This window comes from Oreochromis niloticus, linkage group LG14, assembly GCF_001858045.2.
Source record: "Oreochromis niloticus isolate F11D_XX linkage group LG14, O_niloticus_UMD_NMBU, whole genome shotgun sequence".
Lineage (NCBI taxonomy): Eukaryota > Metazoa > Chordata > Actinopteri > Cichliformes > Cichlidae > Oreochromis > Oreochromis niloticus.
In genome coordinates this window covers 37,133,767-37,150,300 of record NC_031979.2, presented here as the reverse complement: position 1 = coordinate 37,150,300, position 16,534 = coordinate 37,133,767, and the positions used below count along the sequence as shown (strand labels likewise).

The following is a 16,534-nucleotide window of genomic DNA, read 5'->3' as shown; positions in this document are numbered from 1 at the left end:
ATGTGAGGTTGAGTTTTTACCTTCATTTGCTATGTCTGCTCTGGTTAAGAAGGGTGTGAGGGACAATCATTCAGTCACTCATTCTTTTAGACGTCCCAAAACACCTTTAATTTGCCTGAAACACTGTAAAGGGGGAGAACTGAAACTAAAACTAAAATTAGAAATATCCTGTCTCAGAGTGACGCTGAAAAACTATTTCATGCATTTATTACTCCCAGGCTGGACGACTGTAATTCATTATTATCAGGATGTCCTAAAAACTTCCTGAAAAGCCTTCAGTTAATCCAAAATGCTGCAGCAAGAGTCCTGACAGGGACTAGAAAGAGAGAGCAGATTTCTCCTGTTTTGGCTTCCCTTCATTGGCTTCCTGTTAAATCCAGAATTCAAAATCCTGCTCCTCACATACAAGGTCTTAAATAATCAGGCCCCATCTTATCTTAATGACCTTGTAGTACCATATCACCCTATTAGAGCACTTTGCTCTCACACTGCAGGCTTACTTGTTGTTCCTAGAGTATTTAAAAGTAGAATGGGAGGCAGAGCCTTCAGTTTTCAGGCCCCTCTTCTGTGGAACCAGCTTCCAGTTTGGATTCAGGAGACAGACACTATCTCTACTTTCAAGATTAGGCTTCAAACTTTCCTTTTTGCTAAAGCATATAGTTAGGGCTGGACCAGGTGACCCTGAATCCTCCCTTAGTTATGCTGCAATAGACGTAGGCTGCCGGGGATTCCCATGATGCACTGAGTTTTTCCTTTCCAGTCACCTTTCTCACTCACTATGTGTTAACAGACCTCTCTGCATCGAATCATATCTGTTATTAATCTCTGTCTCTCTTCCACAGCATGTCTTTATCCTGTCTTCCTTCTCTCACCCCAACCAGTCGCAGCAGATGGCCCCGCCCCTCCCTGAGCCTGGTTCTGCCGGAGGTTTCTTCCTGTTAAAAGGGAGTTTTTCCTTCCCACTGTCGCCAAAGTGCTTGCTCATAGGGGGTCATATGATTGCTGGGTTTTTCTCTGTATCTATTATTATAGGCTCTACCTGACAATATGAAGCACCTTGAGGCGACTGTATAAATAAAACTGTATTGAACTGAGCTGTAACATATACTCAATAACCAGAAACAAGCAATTTTGCCCCATTTTTGCAAGTTTCCCTTCATGTAAAATGATAATTTCTAAATACATTTCCTGTGCTACACAAAGGGGATTATCCAGCTCAGTTTGCCAGATTTCTTTTAAATTTAGTTTTAATCTGTTTATTAACATAATTACTGAAAATGATACGAACGCATTTGAATGTTATTTTAACAAAGTTGAAACTATCTTCGATGTGATTAACCTTTGGAGTCAATCCGAATTTGGATCCATAAATTTTCATGAGGATTCTTTACAAAATTGGAAAATACATATCAAATTGAAAACAAAATTAAAAAGAGGAAAATCATTCTGGATCTTAACATACATCACAAATCAATCCTGACATGGATCAGGAGACTCTGAGTGAATATGTCAAAGATTACTGTGCTGATGGGAGGCGGGGGAAGTGAGACCCCACTCTTTCAAACATTTTAATAAAAGTCATCATGTAAATTATCCGTACCTTTAGGGTAGAGTTACCGCTCCACCTGGTGTTTAATTAATCATGTAAGAAACAATCCTTATTAAATGAAATGATTTAAATGTGTCTGTATCACAGAGGAGAACGTCTTCAGCACGAAGCGTCCACTCCCTCCGTCTGTCATCTGCATGTTTCCTGACAGTTTGGGGAAATGTTTGCAGCCTTTGCTCTTCTCTCGGGGGCGCAGGCTGAGGCCGGCCGTCAGCCCCGTTTGTCACACTGCTGCCGGCTTCATCTAATCACTTGAACTCCACTGATTGAGAGTTGCCCTGGGCCATACTGCATCATTCTGCTCCACTGTCGCTGAATTAAGAAGGTTAACTGTGTGTGCATGTGTGTCTGGGGGTGCACTGGAGTTATTCTGTGTGTATACAAAAGGAGGTGAAGATCAGAGTTTTCATGTTCAGCAGTGTGGCTGAATTCAAGATGAAAACTCGATTTAAGACGAGGATACGGTGAAGCTTTGGGCCACAGTGATGTCCTCGGGAGGAGAGCAGGCACGGCTGGGAATGCATATGTTCAAAGCTCATGTTATTAGGAGGCAAGTAGATGGGGTATCTATTGATTTCTATATTGAATCATCACTGACTTCATGTTGTGTGCTAATAAATGCACGTTTCCTCACAGCTGCTGCACTGCAAACACTCTGCAGATGCTGCGAGATATTGGGCAAAAAAACTGTTGTAACAAAACTCTTCATCTGCCGATTCAACTCTAGGTGTTAACTTAAAAACCGGCAACGCACCTAAATCCTCCCGACTAACCTCAATGTCTCCTGTCGGTGGGTCCGAGGTTCATATTTCCAAACTGGTCAGCAAACAAAAAGACATTAAAATGTGTAATTATATCAAGAAAACAGATTAAAATCCTTTGGTCTGTATAACATAAATTTGCTGTTGTAGAACATAACAGAAAACTGGTATTCCTTCAGATTTCCCCCAGTGTTCTGCAGCACAGAAACACTGAAGTCTGGAGAATAATTTAATAAGACATTAGGTAAATAATTATAAGTTTGTTTAACTTGCTTTGGCATGATAGATGGCTCCAAATATTGCAGCGCATCGAGGAGAAGGCACTCAGAGAACGAACAGCTGAATGAAACAGCTGTTGTAAATTCAAAATGCTTAATTGTTGCAGTTAAGAAACAAAACATGAGGCTTTTGTGAAATTTATCTAAACCAGAATCTGAAAGTGAATTTATTTTCTTGCAGATGGTTTTGTCTGAAAAGTATCTGCTGCTTCCTCTTGTCATTAACCGAGCACAGAGCATGTTTTTCATATTTTCTCCCTTCCTTTTCAGAGCGACTCTGGAGCGGTGGAAGGGAGGGACACGGGGAGTGACGAGCAGCAAACACTCCCTGTCGGGCTTGAACCATCCACATCACGCTTTCAGCCTCCAACCATGAACTCCAAAGTAAGACGACTTTCTGCTGTTACACTTTTATGTACTGTTCTGATTATAAAATAATGATACTGACTTTTTGCTTGGATGATTCCAACTCTAAGTCACCTTTATTGTTTATATGTTTGTAGAGTAAAAGTGATATTTTATGTAGATCTGAATGCATGCCACTTTCCAAATCCGTCATTTTTTGAGCTCTTAACATTCAGCAGCTCGGGTTTGTATTAGGCTAACATCAAACATTTGTATTGGAGGATGATAATCAGTCTCATACTGTGAGTGTAGGTGTAATTTAAAAAAAAAAAACACTGAAAAATTAATATGAATTACAGCCTAGTGAATTTCAAAGCATTTTTTCATTTAATTTTCCAGTCATGAAGGTTCATTTTGAACACAGAGCCCCTGCTAAGGACCCAAAGGGGGCTTTCAGACCTCCTGCAGCAGGGAGATGAAGATTAAAGACCACGGGAGAAGGGAGGAACAGGTGGTGCAGATGAAAAAGGAAAACAAATAGACTTGAAGAGAGATTGACCCCCACCACCAACGCCAGATAACCCCTTTTAGCTCGGTTTCAGAGAGGCCAGAGAAGCATGCACGTACGTCTGGCCTTTGTCTCTGCCTCTCTTTCACTTTAACCGTGAGATGCAGACACACAAACATGCATTACACACCGCAGCAGACACAACACACCTGCATGAGTTCTCAGAGCCTCTGCTCTCTCCATCTGCTCTCAGAGGGTGATAGTTCCATTACAGGCTCATCACTGCAGTCTGCAGCACGTGGTCAGTGAGCAGCACTCAGACTGTCTGGTTTGAAAAAGCACAGAAAATGTGGACCAAAAAGGTTTTTCTTTGATATTTTTAATGCATCCAAAGATACACTGACTTATAAGTTTAATATGTTGGAGGAGGTTCGACAATCCCTTCATCATTATTTTTAAATATATTCACAGTGAGACTGAAAAGTTAGACAAAACTCACAGTGATGTGATGATTTATTTATTTATCACACAGATAAGATTCCCAGCTGGGCTAAGAGGACAGCTGCCCCTGAGCGAACGCCGCCAAAGCTAATTGGTTCTGGTAAATTAATTGGAAAATTTCCTTCCAAAAGTGCAGTAACTAACTGTGTCTTGCATTAGGCTTGTGAAAAGCAGCACCGTGTAAAGATTCAGACAAACTCATTAACACACTGAAAACCAAGTCCATCAGAAGAGGGACAGTTGGTCTCTGGGTGTGTAGGCAAATAATGACTCTGCTGTCTGCTGTGTGCACTGGATTAATGGGAACTTGGGGGCATTAGCGTCACACCAAGCAGCGACCTGTGTGCCTGAAAAAAAGCCAAGCACAAAAAAAATGGCAAACGCTGCAGTTCCTCAGACGATCACTGCAGATTCAAAGAGCCAATCTAAGAAATAAATATGTTGGGAGTCCGGTTTAAAAAGTAGCTTTGCTCCTTGTGATTCTGTCAAAACGCATCCATTTAAATTAGATTAAGGTTTCGGTTTCTACATTATTGATGCCATGGGTGCTCTGAGAGATGACAGCTGGGCTCTAGCTGTCTGCTGGAGAACGGGACCTGTTAGCGCTCCAATGCTATTTTTTAGTGCATTTTTATACAATTATTGACTAAATATTTGGGATTTTTGTGGGATTCATTGCAATTACCTACCTAACAGAGCAAGTGCATGCCTCAGCTTCAACAAGTGAAATGTTGATATTTTATTACTGTTTTATAAAGCACCAGTTAGCAGGTTTGTGTGTGTGGTTAGCAAGCTGCACCCATACAGCTAATGGATGCTCTTGGACCGAGATTTTTCAGTGTTAGCTAATAACTTCTCCTTTAAATAGCAAGCAAGCAATTTATTTATATAGCACTTTCAGAACAACACAGCTGAACACAAAGTGCTGTACACTTACAAAAATGATACAAGAATAAGTTGAAAAAAAAAAAAAGATTGACCCAAAATAAATAAATAAATAAGAGTGACAGCAAATAATAAAATGAGCACAAATAGCGCAAAAATAAAAAAGTATAAAATGATAATTAGAATTAAAAACAATAAAATGAGCCCAATAGATTAAAAACAATAAAATCAGGGTCATACAGTGTCATATGCCAAGGAGTAAAAATAGGTTTTAAGACACATTTTAAAAGCGTCCATGTTTGACTTAAAAACACACACACACACACACACACACACACTGTGGCTCAGGAGAAAGAGATGCTCATCTACCAACCCGGAGTTCCCCCGGTCTGCATCCTTGGGCAAGTTACTGAATCCTGAGCTGCCCCTGATGAACATTAGCAATGTGTGTGATTGGGTGATTGAAGCCAATACCCATTTGTGTCCTGTTCTGTGTGACTGGAGAGCTTAAACTTTCATGGAATTTGTCTTGTGTAATATTGTGTTTGTATCTCGTGATATTTATGGCTTTAAATGTTGCCGTAACCACTGTGATAAAACACAGTCAAGTATCAATTAGGGACAGAAGTCTCAAGGGCAGCGGCAGCAGAACGGAGAACAAATCGATATGAAGGGGAGATGGAAAACAGAAGAGCTTTCCATCTCGCTGCCTCATTCGGTCGCACTTCAACTCTTCAATAGTTTCTGTCTGAGGTCTCTGCTTTCTGGATATGAGAGAAATAGGTCTTCACCTATTGACTGAAGCCTTTTCACTGGTAGAAATGACATGAATTATTGCAGAAAAGTGTCAGCCGTCTGAGGTTCCTGGAAAGGAGGATGTTATTTTACAGCAACAGTGTGTGATCATAATTGAAATAAAATAAAAATAAAATAAGTATTTCAGTCTTGGGTGGGTTATACTGAGCACGATTATTATTTTGATGACTATACCCTCCTGATTTTTGTGATTTCCTTCCTCTTTGGAGCTAAAAGAAGCCACTCAAATGCAGGAGATATCGACGGAAAGCCCAGGATATCCTCTATTTCGTACATTAGGACTATTAGGAAAGCTCAAATAAGTCAAAAGATAAAGACCAAAAACAAATGTCCATTACAGAGGCTGGTTCTCAGGAGGATATAAAATTACAATTACAAATTTAGGTTTTTCTATAAGCTATAGTAATGGTACTGCACAAGTTATTTTCTACTATGCTTAGTCACACCTTGAAAATATCACAACAGCAAATATCCAAAACAACATGCTAACATTCAACAGGCAAAACCTTTGAACAGAAGCCGTGAACAAACGCTGGTTCTGTTGAAATTTAATGAACGTTTTTCAGGGAATATAAATGTTTTTGTAATTTTACAGAAAACATCAATCCTGAAAAATATCCTTCAGGTCAGGTGATGGCTCCATTTGCTTCCAACAGTGCTTGTTTCTCAGCTTAATTATGATTTAGCTATTTTCAGCAGAGCCTGCAGCACTTTTTTAAGTTCCTTATTCCATGTTTAATGGTGAATAAAACAAAATTCTGATTCGTAAAATTTATGACATACATCAAACATGTGACACAGACGCGTGAAACAAATGCAAACAGGGAATGTAACATTGTTCCTAATGATGAGCTTCATAATAAATGTTTTTTTAGAACATAGATATTAACAGTCACTGCATTTGTGAAGGTTTTGTTGAGACTGACCCACCTGTTGAGGAGGAAATCGGGTACTTACAGACATCATCATCTTTATTTATAAAACACTTTAAAACAACCACAGCTGACACAAAGTGTTGTACACTGGGACTAAATAATAAAAATACATAAGACATAAGAAATTTATTTATTTATTTTATTACAAGAAAAGCTAAGTCTGGCTGAGGCCAGAAGCCAAAGAATAAAAATGGGTTAAAGCAGACAGGAGCAACCTCAGAGACAGCTGACCATTTTATTCACCTGCTAGAGAAGCGGGTCCCCAGAAGGTCAAAGCACAAGGGTTGCAAAATCCTCTCTGTCGTGCTGGTTTAGAGGCTACAAACCACAAGCAGAAAAACATTTCCTAAATTTCAGTCGTATTTGCCTTTGCGGCAATTGTAAGTGCAGGCCAGGTTTTGCTAGTCACATCACTGAGATGCAATGTTAAGGAATGACATTATTATTTTAAAGCCTCAAGCAGGAGCAGAAGTCAAAGCAGCTGAACTTCATGAGACATACTTCAAACAGGACCCTGTGCTGCATTCAAACAGGACATCTCTGCATGTAACCAAACCAGAGGGGAGGCTGACAGGAGCTGACCTCCTGGTTTAACCAGGATGAACATAGTAACACACTGCCTTCAGGATTCAGTCACACGTATACAAAGAGAGAGAGCTTAGATTAAATGAACTTTTAATCCGTGTTGAGGGAAAGCTACATATAGTGAACATCTATAATACAGAGTAGCCTGTGGCAAAGACAGATAGCTACAACAAGACAGAGAGAGCAACGAGACAGAGGGGGAAGAATAACCTCTGCCTCTTCTGTCTCATCCACTTTACCCTCTTACATTAATCAGGTCTGGTTGGGAGGGGTGGGGTTCACTCTCAGCCCCAAGGCCTGGAGAAGTGGGCTTGTGATTGGAAGGTCACAGTTCAAAGCTCCGATATGGCAGGGGAAATCAGCCAAAGCTGCTCTGTCTCAGTAAATAGTGTTGAAGTGCCCCTGAGCAAGGTGCTTAACCTCTGTCTGCTCCAATGAAACTGCTTGAAGAGGAGCTGAAAAGTGGGGTTGGCTGGGGTAGCGTTACCTTTACACATCCCCCCACACCTTTTAGATTTTACCTGGCAGACATTCGGCAGATATTGCTGCCCAGGAGGACTTTCTAGAAGCGTATTTATAACATGGATGGTGTTTGGTTGAGTTACACAATTTGTAGTGGCAGTGTTTTACATTTTGATCACCTGTTTCAAATTGGATCATTTAACAGCCGTTATTAGTTGTAGTCACTCCCACAGAAAAAGCTAAAGGTTGCCCTCCTCCACATGAAAGAGGGAGTGTAGCAATCGGATAATCCTGAATGTAGATCTGTAGGAGAGTTTGATAATGGTTAAGGCACCTGTGTTTAGAAAAGACTAGTCAACAAATATACAGGGCTGTACAAGCTACAATTTAGGCATCATAAAGGTAATGGGAAAAGTAACTGATGGATGAATATCACTGTTCAGGTAAGAAATCAAAGGTTATGGTGATGCTCGTCACTAACCTTTTCTGATCGATGATAGGGAAAGCATTTGACACATCCCATATTAGATGATACGCCACTGCAGCAGCTTCTGTCAGGGGCGGGGTCGAGGATTTATTCTAGTTTAGGTTTCCATCTATGTCCCCTACTGTGAGTCTGTTCTTGTCTTCTGTGTTAGTTGTCATGTCTACGACTCTCAGTGTTTCCTGGTTTATTTTAAAAGAGTCTTTGTTCATTGTGTTTAGTTTCACTTCCTCTGTGGCGCCATTATGTTTATTCCAGTCAGCTGTTTCCCCCTGTGTTTCCACTTCCACTGATCACCTCCTGTGTGTGTTTAAGTCCTCTCCTCCTTCCTTTGTTCACTGTCAGGTCGTCTGTGTTACCCCTGTCATGTAAAGTCCCACGTATTACATGATTCTATTCAGGGCATGTTCATGTATCTAGTCCATGTTTGTATTTCATAGTTTCTTTCATGCCTGCGCAAAATCATGTTCATAGTGGTCATAGTCATTTCTAGTGTGTCCAGTTTAGGTTTTAGTTCAGCCCTCATCACTGTTCACGTTCTTTTTGCACTTTCGTCATCAACCCTAATAAAGACTCACTTTTTGTTTAAAGTTGAATTCCGTCTCCTGCCGTGTCTGCACTTGGGTCCATTTCACAAATGCACCCCACTGTGACAGCTGTCTTTTGGCTTTAGACAATCTTGTTGTGGCCATTTTTGTTAAAATTTTATGAATCATAGTTTGTCTCCATTATTGTTTTTTTCTTGAAAAACACTAAGGATATACTTAAGCTAGTTTTGCCATTTAAATCTGTAATTAATTTTACTTTTGGAAAAGTTATGATTAGTTTGGTAACTTTTGGACCCTCCTATTAATTAAGGGATGAAGATCACACTGTGGGAGTGTGGTGGAAATGTTTGTTTTGTTTGTCAAATGTCAGGTGGGAGGGTTTACAATGATTTTTTGACCACTTGTTGAACCAGATTAGGTTGACTTTCATTTACGTCTAAGTTGTAAGAAGTTATTGGGTTGATTTTTAGTTTATATTTACCATCAAATAAACACCGTTTATTTTTCAAAAAATCAAGTCAGAAGTGTGTTCTGAAAGAAACCACCCGTCGCCATCCATGAGCTTTTCTTGGACTATTTTTTGTTTTGGAACTTTGGCTGTGACCAATCTGTTCAGGGCAAAACTGCCCCTAACATTTCCTCAGTTATCTTCCCATATTTTACCACAGTTTCTGACACCTGACAGTGGTCCATGCTACGACCCTATTACTACCTCCTTATTTGGACATTCTACTTCATTGCTTTCTGTCTATCTGTCTAATACAGGTTTAGTTTTCCAGTTCGTTTATATAGCGCCAAACCATAACTGCATTGCTTCAAGGTGCTTTATACTGTAAGGTAAAAAATCCTACAGTTTCCAGAAGAGAAGCCCAAAAATCAAACAACTCCCCTTTTAACATGAAGAAACTTCTGGCAGAACCAGGCTGAGGGAGGGGCAGCCAGCTGCTGTGACTGGTTGGGGAGAGGGAGAATGAGGAAAATGGACAGAGAAGATAAGGAAACAGGACAAATCACAGGTTAGGGGAGAGAGAAGACAAGGATTTAAAGACATGCAGCAGTGGTATATAAATATCAGGAGAGTGAAAAGAACTGCTCAGTGCATCACAGCAGTTTGAAACTACAGCAGCATAACTACAGGAAGGCTCATGGTCACCTGTTCCAGCCTTAAATACAAGCTTTATCAAAAACAAACATTTTTTGAGTTTAACCATAAAAGTAGAGGGGCGTCTGACTCCCAAATCCAAATTGGAAACTGGTTCCAGAGAAGATAACCAGTCCTTTCTTCTCATTTGTGCTATATCATATATCAAAATGTGTATACTTCATTTTTGCTGTTGAAAAAGCCATTATGTTGTCATGCACCCAACCAGTCTTAGTCTTTAAATCGAACCAGAATTCCAGCGAAAAACTAAAAGATATGAAAATGGAACAATTATATGTAATAATGAATAGACAGAGGATGAAGTGATGAAAGCCGTGGCATGGTCATATCACACTGCTACGAATACTTTTTGTTCTATGAGATACTGTTGTGTGGAAAATTACACTGGGCATGTGAACAACATGAAATCAGACTGAAGTGGCTCACAGCTGGATAGAAAAAGGCCAATTATTGACTTTCTTTTCATTAAACCAACACGACAGTCTGTGATGATGTGTCAGATGTTGTGTGTTTGCTGTCTTCTACAGTCAAACTGTATTTGTTGCACTGCAGAAGACAGGAAACAGGAAAAGGAACTCTGGAATCTAATCAAATGTTCATATACAAGGTTACAGATACAAGTTTACACACACACACACACACACACACAAACATATATATACACACACTGTAGTGTAGTGTTAAAAACATTCATAAAAAATCAGGTCACTTCTATATTATCTTAAGAGAAAACATTGAAACTGAGTTGAGTCATAATTTCATCATCCATGTTTAAAATTCAAAGAGCCATGGGAAATGAGAAGAACACAGTCTTGTAAATTGTTTCTATATGACAGCATCATGGTTGGTTGAATTTGGTTAAGCTCTGTGTCCAACAGGAACTTCACAGCTATGGCTGCCTTTTTACATTATTTTGAAAGAAAATGTTAGCGTGTCATCCTTGGCCCATGGGAAGGACTATATTAAAACATCCAAAGACAGATCCCGACAGAACTCAAGCTCAGGAACACTTGAAAAGAGAACTGAGCAAGAAAATAATTTTACTTATACATCATATTTAATGTTCTTATGCAGAATAAACGAGACAATTTGTCACGTGGTCACAGCAGCTTCAGCCAACAAACTTGGAAGCATCTGTGTTTATTTCATGGCCTTTATGACTTGTCAATAAAACTTCTTGTTTTTGTACAAGGTAAGGATTGGAGCAATGTACCAAGAAAAATGAATACAGGCACTTTAATGTTAAGGTGACTGCAGGTGCATTACTTCCAGGGATCCACATCAAATGGAGAAGATAATAAGTGAATGCAAATGAAATGAAACTACAGAGTCCACATTTAGGGTTTGTTTTTCAGAGGAAAGAAAAATACTCCTGGGCTTTGGCTCTCTGAAAAGACACAAGAAGCAGCGTTTACTCCAAGAATAGGACTGGGATAAGAACTGGCATCTGTTGGAAAAAGGTGCATTTAAAAGGCTAATATAAAAACATGATTATTTATGGGGTATTTTTAAACTGTGACTCCATGGAAAGCTTTTTGGTTAAAAAGAAACCCTACACATTTGCAAATGCATGAAAAAATCTCCTAAATTCTCACAAAAGTGATCAAAGTACACAACTGCACATCTTTAAAATGCATGTAAAAGTACACACTATAACCTTGTGGCGTTCTCGTTTTTTTAAGTGCTGTGCTAGTTGATATCACACTGTGGTATCACACCAGTCCAGGATATGCTTCATTGCTCATGTACCATTATGTTGGTGGGCTTTGGGTCACTTTTACATTATCAGTCAGATCATTTCAGCTTCCAACCTTCCATTTATTGTTTTAAACAACAGCGAAGGAATCAGATGACTTACTTAACAAAATGTTCAGTTTCATTTAACACTGAAGGTTTCATCTAACACGCATAAACACTAAACAACCCAGCAAAATATGCAATCTGCTTTTCACCCACAGTTTCTAGAAAGTAAATGCTGTCTTTGGGTAGCTAGCACTAAAAAGAAGATTTTATTGGTCCTTTTGTGGACCCTTTTACTAGAAAGGGCGAGATGTGTCATGTTCCCATTGTTGTTGTTTCTCTCACTCCTACTCGCCAGGGCGGAGTCAGGCTCTGGTCCCCGCCTCGGCCCTCACCTGTGTGTCATGACTCACCTGCCGCTCATCACCAGTGATTTCCTCTGGCCTACTTAAGGTCTTGGCAGAGCATGGGTCTTCAGTGACACTCCACACTAGTTGGTGGCGGTAATGCATCATTTTGCTGTTTGCCTAATGCCAATAAATAATATGAAGAAGAAGAAGAAGGGTCTTCACTGGATCGTTGTGCTAACCCCCGTCAGTGTAGCCCCAGCTCGCCTAGTAATTTCCCTCGAGTTTCCTAGCGCTCTTCTCTAACGTCGATTTATCTCTCTTCTGTACAGACCTCCCTGGACCCCTGCATATTACCCTTCCTTGTGGATCTCGTGAGGATGAGCGTGAGTGAGCCCTTTCGTGGACTGGCTTTTGGAATGTTGTGAGTCACTGATTGTGTGAAGAGGAGGGTGGATGTTTCCCTGCCCTGGACTTTCCCTTGGATTCCCTGGAGCCCCTTTTCCCTCCCTTCACTGTATATATGCTTATATATCACACTTGTTGTGCCTGCTGTAAATAAACTCGTTTTGACTTTCATCAGTCCTGCACCAGTGAACCCTGACAAGATGTGTACAAAGTTTAACACTCACAGTCATCAGGTAGCCATGTTTAATAGTCTAAATGGAATTATGAACTCAAAATGGCAATGCAGAAGGATGCAAGAGTTTGCATTATACTCCAGCATTGTTTCTGTTACCTACAAACCCCTGCACGCACACTTTTCACCTGTTATATCCACACATTGATCACACACTGTGAACACGCACACTCCTGGCCCATCTATTCCAGCCACACCTACAAACACCCCCCCACCTAACACCTAATGTTCTCACCACCCTGTCCTGCTCTGATAGCATCTCTGTCTCCTGCAGAGGAAATGTCTCCCTCCGCTGCTTCCTTATCACAGGAACAATGCGGTGAAATGCAGCGACACAGCCGCCTTATCAGCAGCACAATGCACAAAAACCAACACAATGCCACACATCGGCGCACAAACTCGTAATACGGCTCATTCAGCTCATTCAACTCAAACTACTTCCACAATGCTGCCTTATAGGAATACATCGACGTATCCAATTTTATTTTGTGCGCCTGTCAATGTGTCTGCCACAGAACGAGGCACTTAACCCTGCCAGTGGTAAACTGTAAAGACAACAAAACCTTTAGAGTCATTTGATTCTTCAGTGCTGCCTTTTCAAACTGATGTGTTTAGTAGCAACATTCTTTCTTTTCTTTTCACTGCCTGTCAATATGCTACTCAGTAAAGAACTTTCAGTCCAGGAGCAAAGTTATTCTTCTAAAGCCGGCAGCATGAAGCATGTTCAAAAGGTCAAAACTCCATAGCTCTCAGGATTAGTTGAAAGAAACACAGACAAGAAAAGAATAAAGCAAACCAACCAAAGTCAAACAGCTACAAGGAAAGGAGTATTTTAAAAATTCAATAGTCAAATCAAATACTTTCTGATCTTTCCTGATTTGTGTTTGAGGTGTTTTGAGATATTTCAGTATTTAAGAAGAAGTCATTTGCATTGAGATGGCTTGCTGACACCCTAATGCTGTCTTTGAGCAATGACTAATAGGGTAACCCTGTTGTCAGTGAGCGGCATAGTCAGTAACTCCCCTGGAGGGGCTATCATCAGTGTAAGTAATACTGCAACAGTTGAAGACCTGCTGACAGAAACTAATTGCTGAGTAAATAACTAAAAGGGCTTTTCCACTGGTACCTTCTCCACTCAGTTTTTAGGCTTTTCCATTAGGTGGTAGTACCTGCTACCAGGTACTTTTTTACCACCTACTAGTCCACGGTTCCAAGCGATCTGAGTCCATCTGGAAATGTGATATCAACAGACTGCATGCCATTGATTGGCAAGTCACAGGCTGGCCAATCAACTCATGAGAGCATCCTCTTAAAAAAAACCAAAACTGGCATTTTTGAAACCCGGCAATGAGGAAAAAGGCTGCACAAAAACAACAGCGCGGTCCTCGAGTCTGCAGGTATATCATCGCCATGACGTCCTCCATTGTTGTGCTTGTGTCTCATACAAATGATGTCACTTGACTTTCATCCACATTTCTATAACAACCCCACACACATTCGATGATTCTTACACAGAAAACTGATGTTTAGTTTCTCTGTCTTTGCGATAGATCCATCATTCATTATCCGAGATGATCCTCCACACAAAAGCTGGGTGAGTTTGATATAGATGTCTGAGGTTTGAGGGATTACTTAAAATGAGAAACTAAAGACTGGTTTGGTTCTTGGTTTGTTTGGAATAACTTTATCATGAAAATCACAGTACACGTGGAATTCTAGGATCCGAAACAGTGGTCCAGCAGCACTGAGAAGAGGCTCAAAGGTGGCTGTTGGCTTAAAACCAGTGAGACTCTGAAGCAAAACTCTTCACAGTATCAGAAATTTAGGTTGACAAACTCACAGTGTGACTGCTGCTATGATCCAAGTATATTAACCAGCTAACAGGAATGTGACATGAAATGAAGTGTTTAGATGTTTCTACCACTCAGGATAAACCACAAACACCAATACAGTAATATGATGCTTTATTCTCCACAGCTTCCTCATATCCATGGCCAATTCAGGGTCCATGCAGAAAGGCCTTCACTAACCGGGACATGGATACCAAAACCTGTGAAAAGTTAATCCCAACCTTAAAAAAAGTTCCTTTTATTGTTCTGGTCCATATTACCTTCAAATTGGCCTCTTAATGGAAAAACAGTGTTAAGTGACAGGTATGTTATTTATTCAACTTTAAGTCAAGCTAGTTCTGTGACATTTCCCTTTATCCTGAAATTATATAGCAAAATACTGAGCTGACTGACAGCTTTCAAGCGATTCTAAACCACCTGCTTCACTTGTGCATTTGAATTCAATTCTGTTGAACTCGTACGATGGGATACGACTCAACAGATGGGATGTTATAACACCACACGGATAAACCCACTTCTGGGTCATTTCAAACTTGGAAATCGAAAAGCTAATGAAGCCTATCGATGTGCGAGAGAACGTGCGCTCCATGTTTCCCTTTGATGGCGAGGTTAACCGGTGTATCCAGCTCTGCATTACACCCGATGCAACCCCTGAAATTTCTCTGTTTCTGCAGAACAGGCATATGTATGCGTTCCAGTCGGTGTGAACGTCTTGGGAGGAAGCGCACGAAAAGATCAATTTCCCCTTCAATGTAAGGGGCGTTTAAGGTGAATCTCGCTCTTCCAGTCGTTTGCCGCTCTCGTTTTCCCCGGAGGAAGCCTTTAGAGCTGAGCCGCTGAAATCCCAGTCGATATCCCTCGCTCCAAACAAAGCTCGAAACTTAAGGGAGAAGATGAGACACGGTGAATGCAGCTCAGAGTGCAACTCTTTAAAAACTGTAAACCAGCACAAACTACAGACACAAAGCAAAGCACATTCATCCACAGACTCTACGGTACAGAAGAAATGTGGCGGAGCAAACACCAGCACTGATTGTGTGCTCGGAGTGACCACACACGCGCACACACACACATCCTGTGGGAGGCTACAGTCCATTTATGAAGTAATAAAAACAAGGCTGCCCAGTGGTCAATTTATGCAGACAGCTCTGTATCGACAGAAATAAACACAAGCCAATGAAACTGCTGAGCTCTAGCCAAACACTTCAAATGTGCCTGAGTGTCTCAAAGCGTGTGCGCTGATCCCAGCCTGCTGCTGCAGCAGTTTCAATGTGCAATTACCAGCTAAGATGCTTCTTTGACCACTGCTGAAGAAGCTTTCTGATGGTAAAGAAGTGTCGGTCCAGCCACGAAAAGGTACAACCCGTCAGACTGCGCATTGTCCGTGTGTGTGTGTGTGCGGCTAAGTGTGTGTTGGCAGACAAAATTGATGTTTCTCAAGGGAATAGCAATTTCTCTCTTCTGTGCAGAGTTGGTAGAAGGCCAGCTGTGATTGGTTTTTCCTCTACATCCCTTCATCATAATAACAACTTGATTCTGGCGTCTGAAACGCACACGTCCTCTCTTCCACCGGCCCTTGCTGGATTACTAACTCCTGTTTTATCACTCTTTAAACACACACACACACACACACACACACACACACACACACACACACAGTGCTACTTCACCACTTATCTTGTCTTTATGCTGTTTTTTTCTATCCCTCTTTTTGTCATATTAATTCTCTCCCCGTGCTTTCCTCTTCTCTAACGGTTTATCCGCCTTTTTCTTCATCTCCTCTCGCTCCTCTCCTTATTACTCCTTCTCTTTTCCATTTCCTTCTCTCGTCTGCTCTTCTTTACTTTTCTTCTCCTAGTTTCTTCTCCTCTCTGCTCATCTCCTACCTGAGGCCCTCTACCTCCTGCTGATTCATTAAGTAAAATGCAACTTATTAACATATCTGTTCATGTGAGTATTTAGGGTTATTTCTGCTTACTTTAAACATTTGTCTAATAACTCGCTCTTTCCTTTTCATCTCAGTGCTATTTATTATGAGGCTTAATTTGCTCTTCCTTTAAGCTCTCTTTTCTGGTACT

General features: G+C 40.7%; 1 long non-coding RNA gene across 1 annotated transcript; it reads left to right on the top strand.

The window, feature by feature from the left end:
* The first annotated feature begins 2,939 nt into the window (after nt 1–2,939).
* Nucleotides 2,940–13,160, top strand: LOC109205045 (uncharacterized). Its single transcript, XR_002064511.2, has 3 exons — nt 2,940–3,032; nt 11,978–12,212; nt 12,299–13,160. It is a non-coding gene; the product is annotated as an uncharacterized LOC109205045 (long non-coding RNA).
* Nucleotides 13,161–16,534: the final 3,374 nt, after the last annotated feature.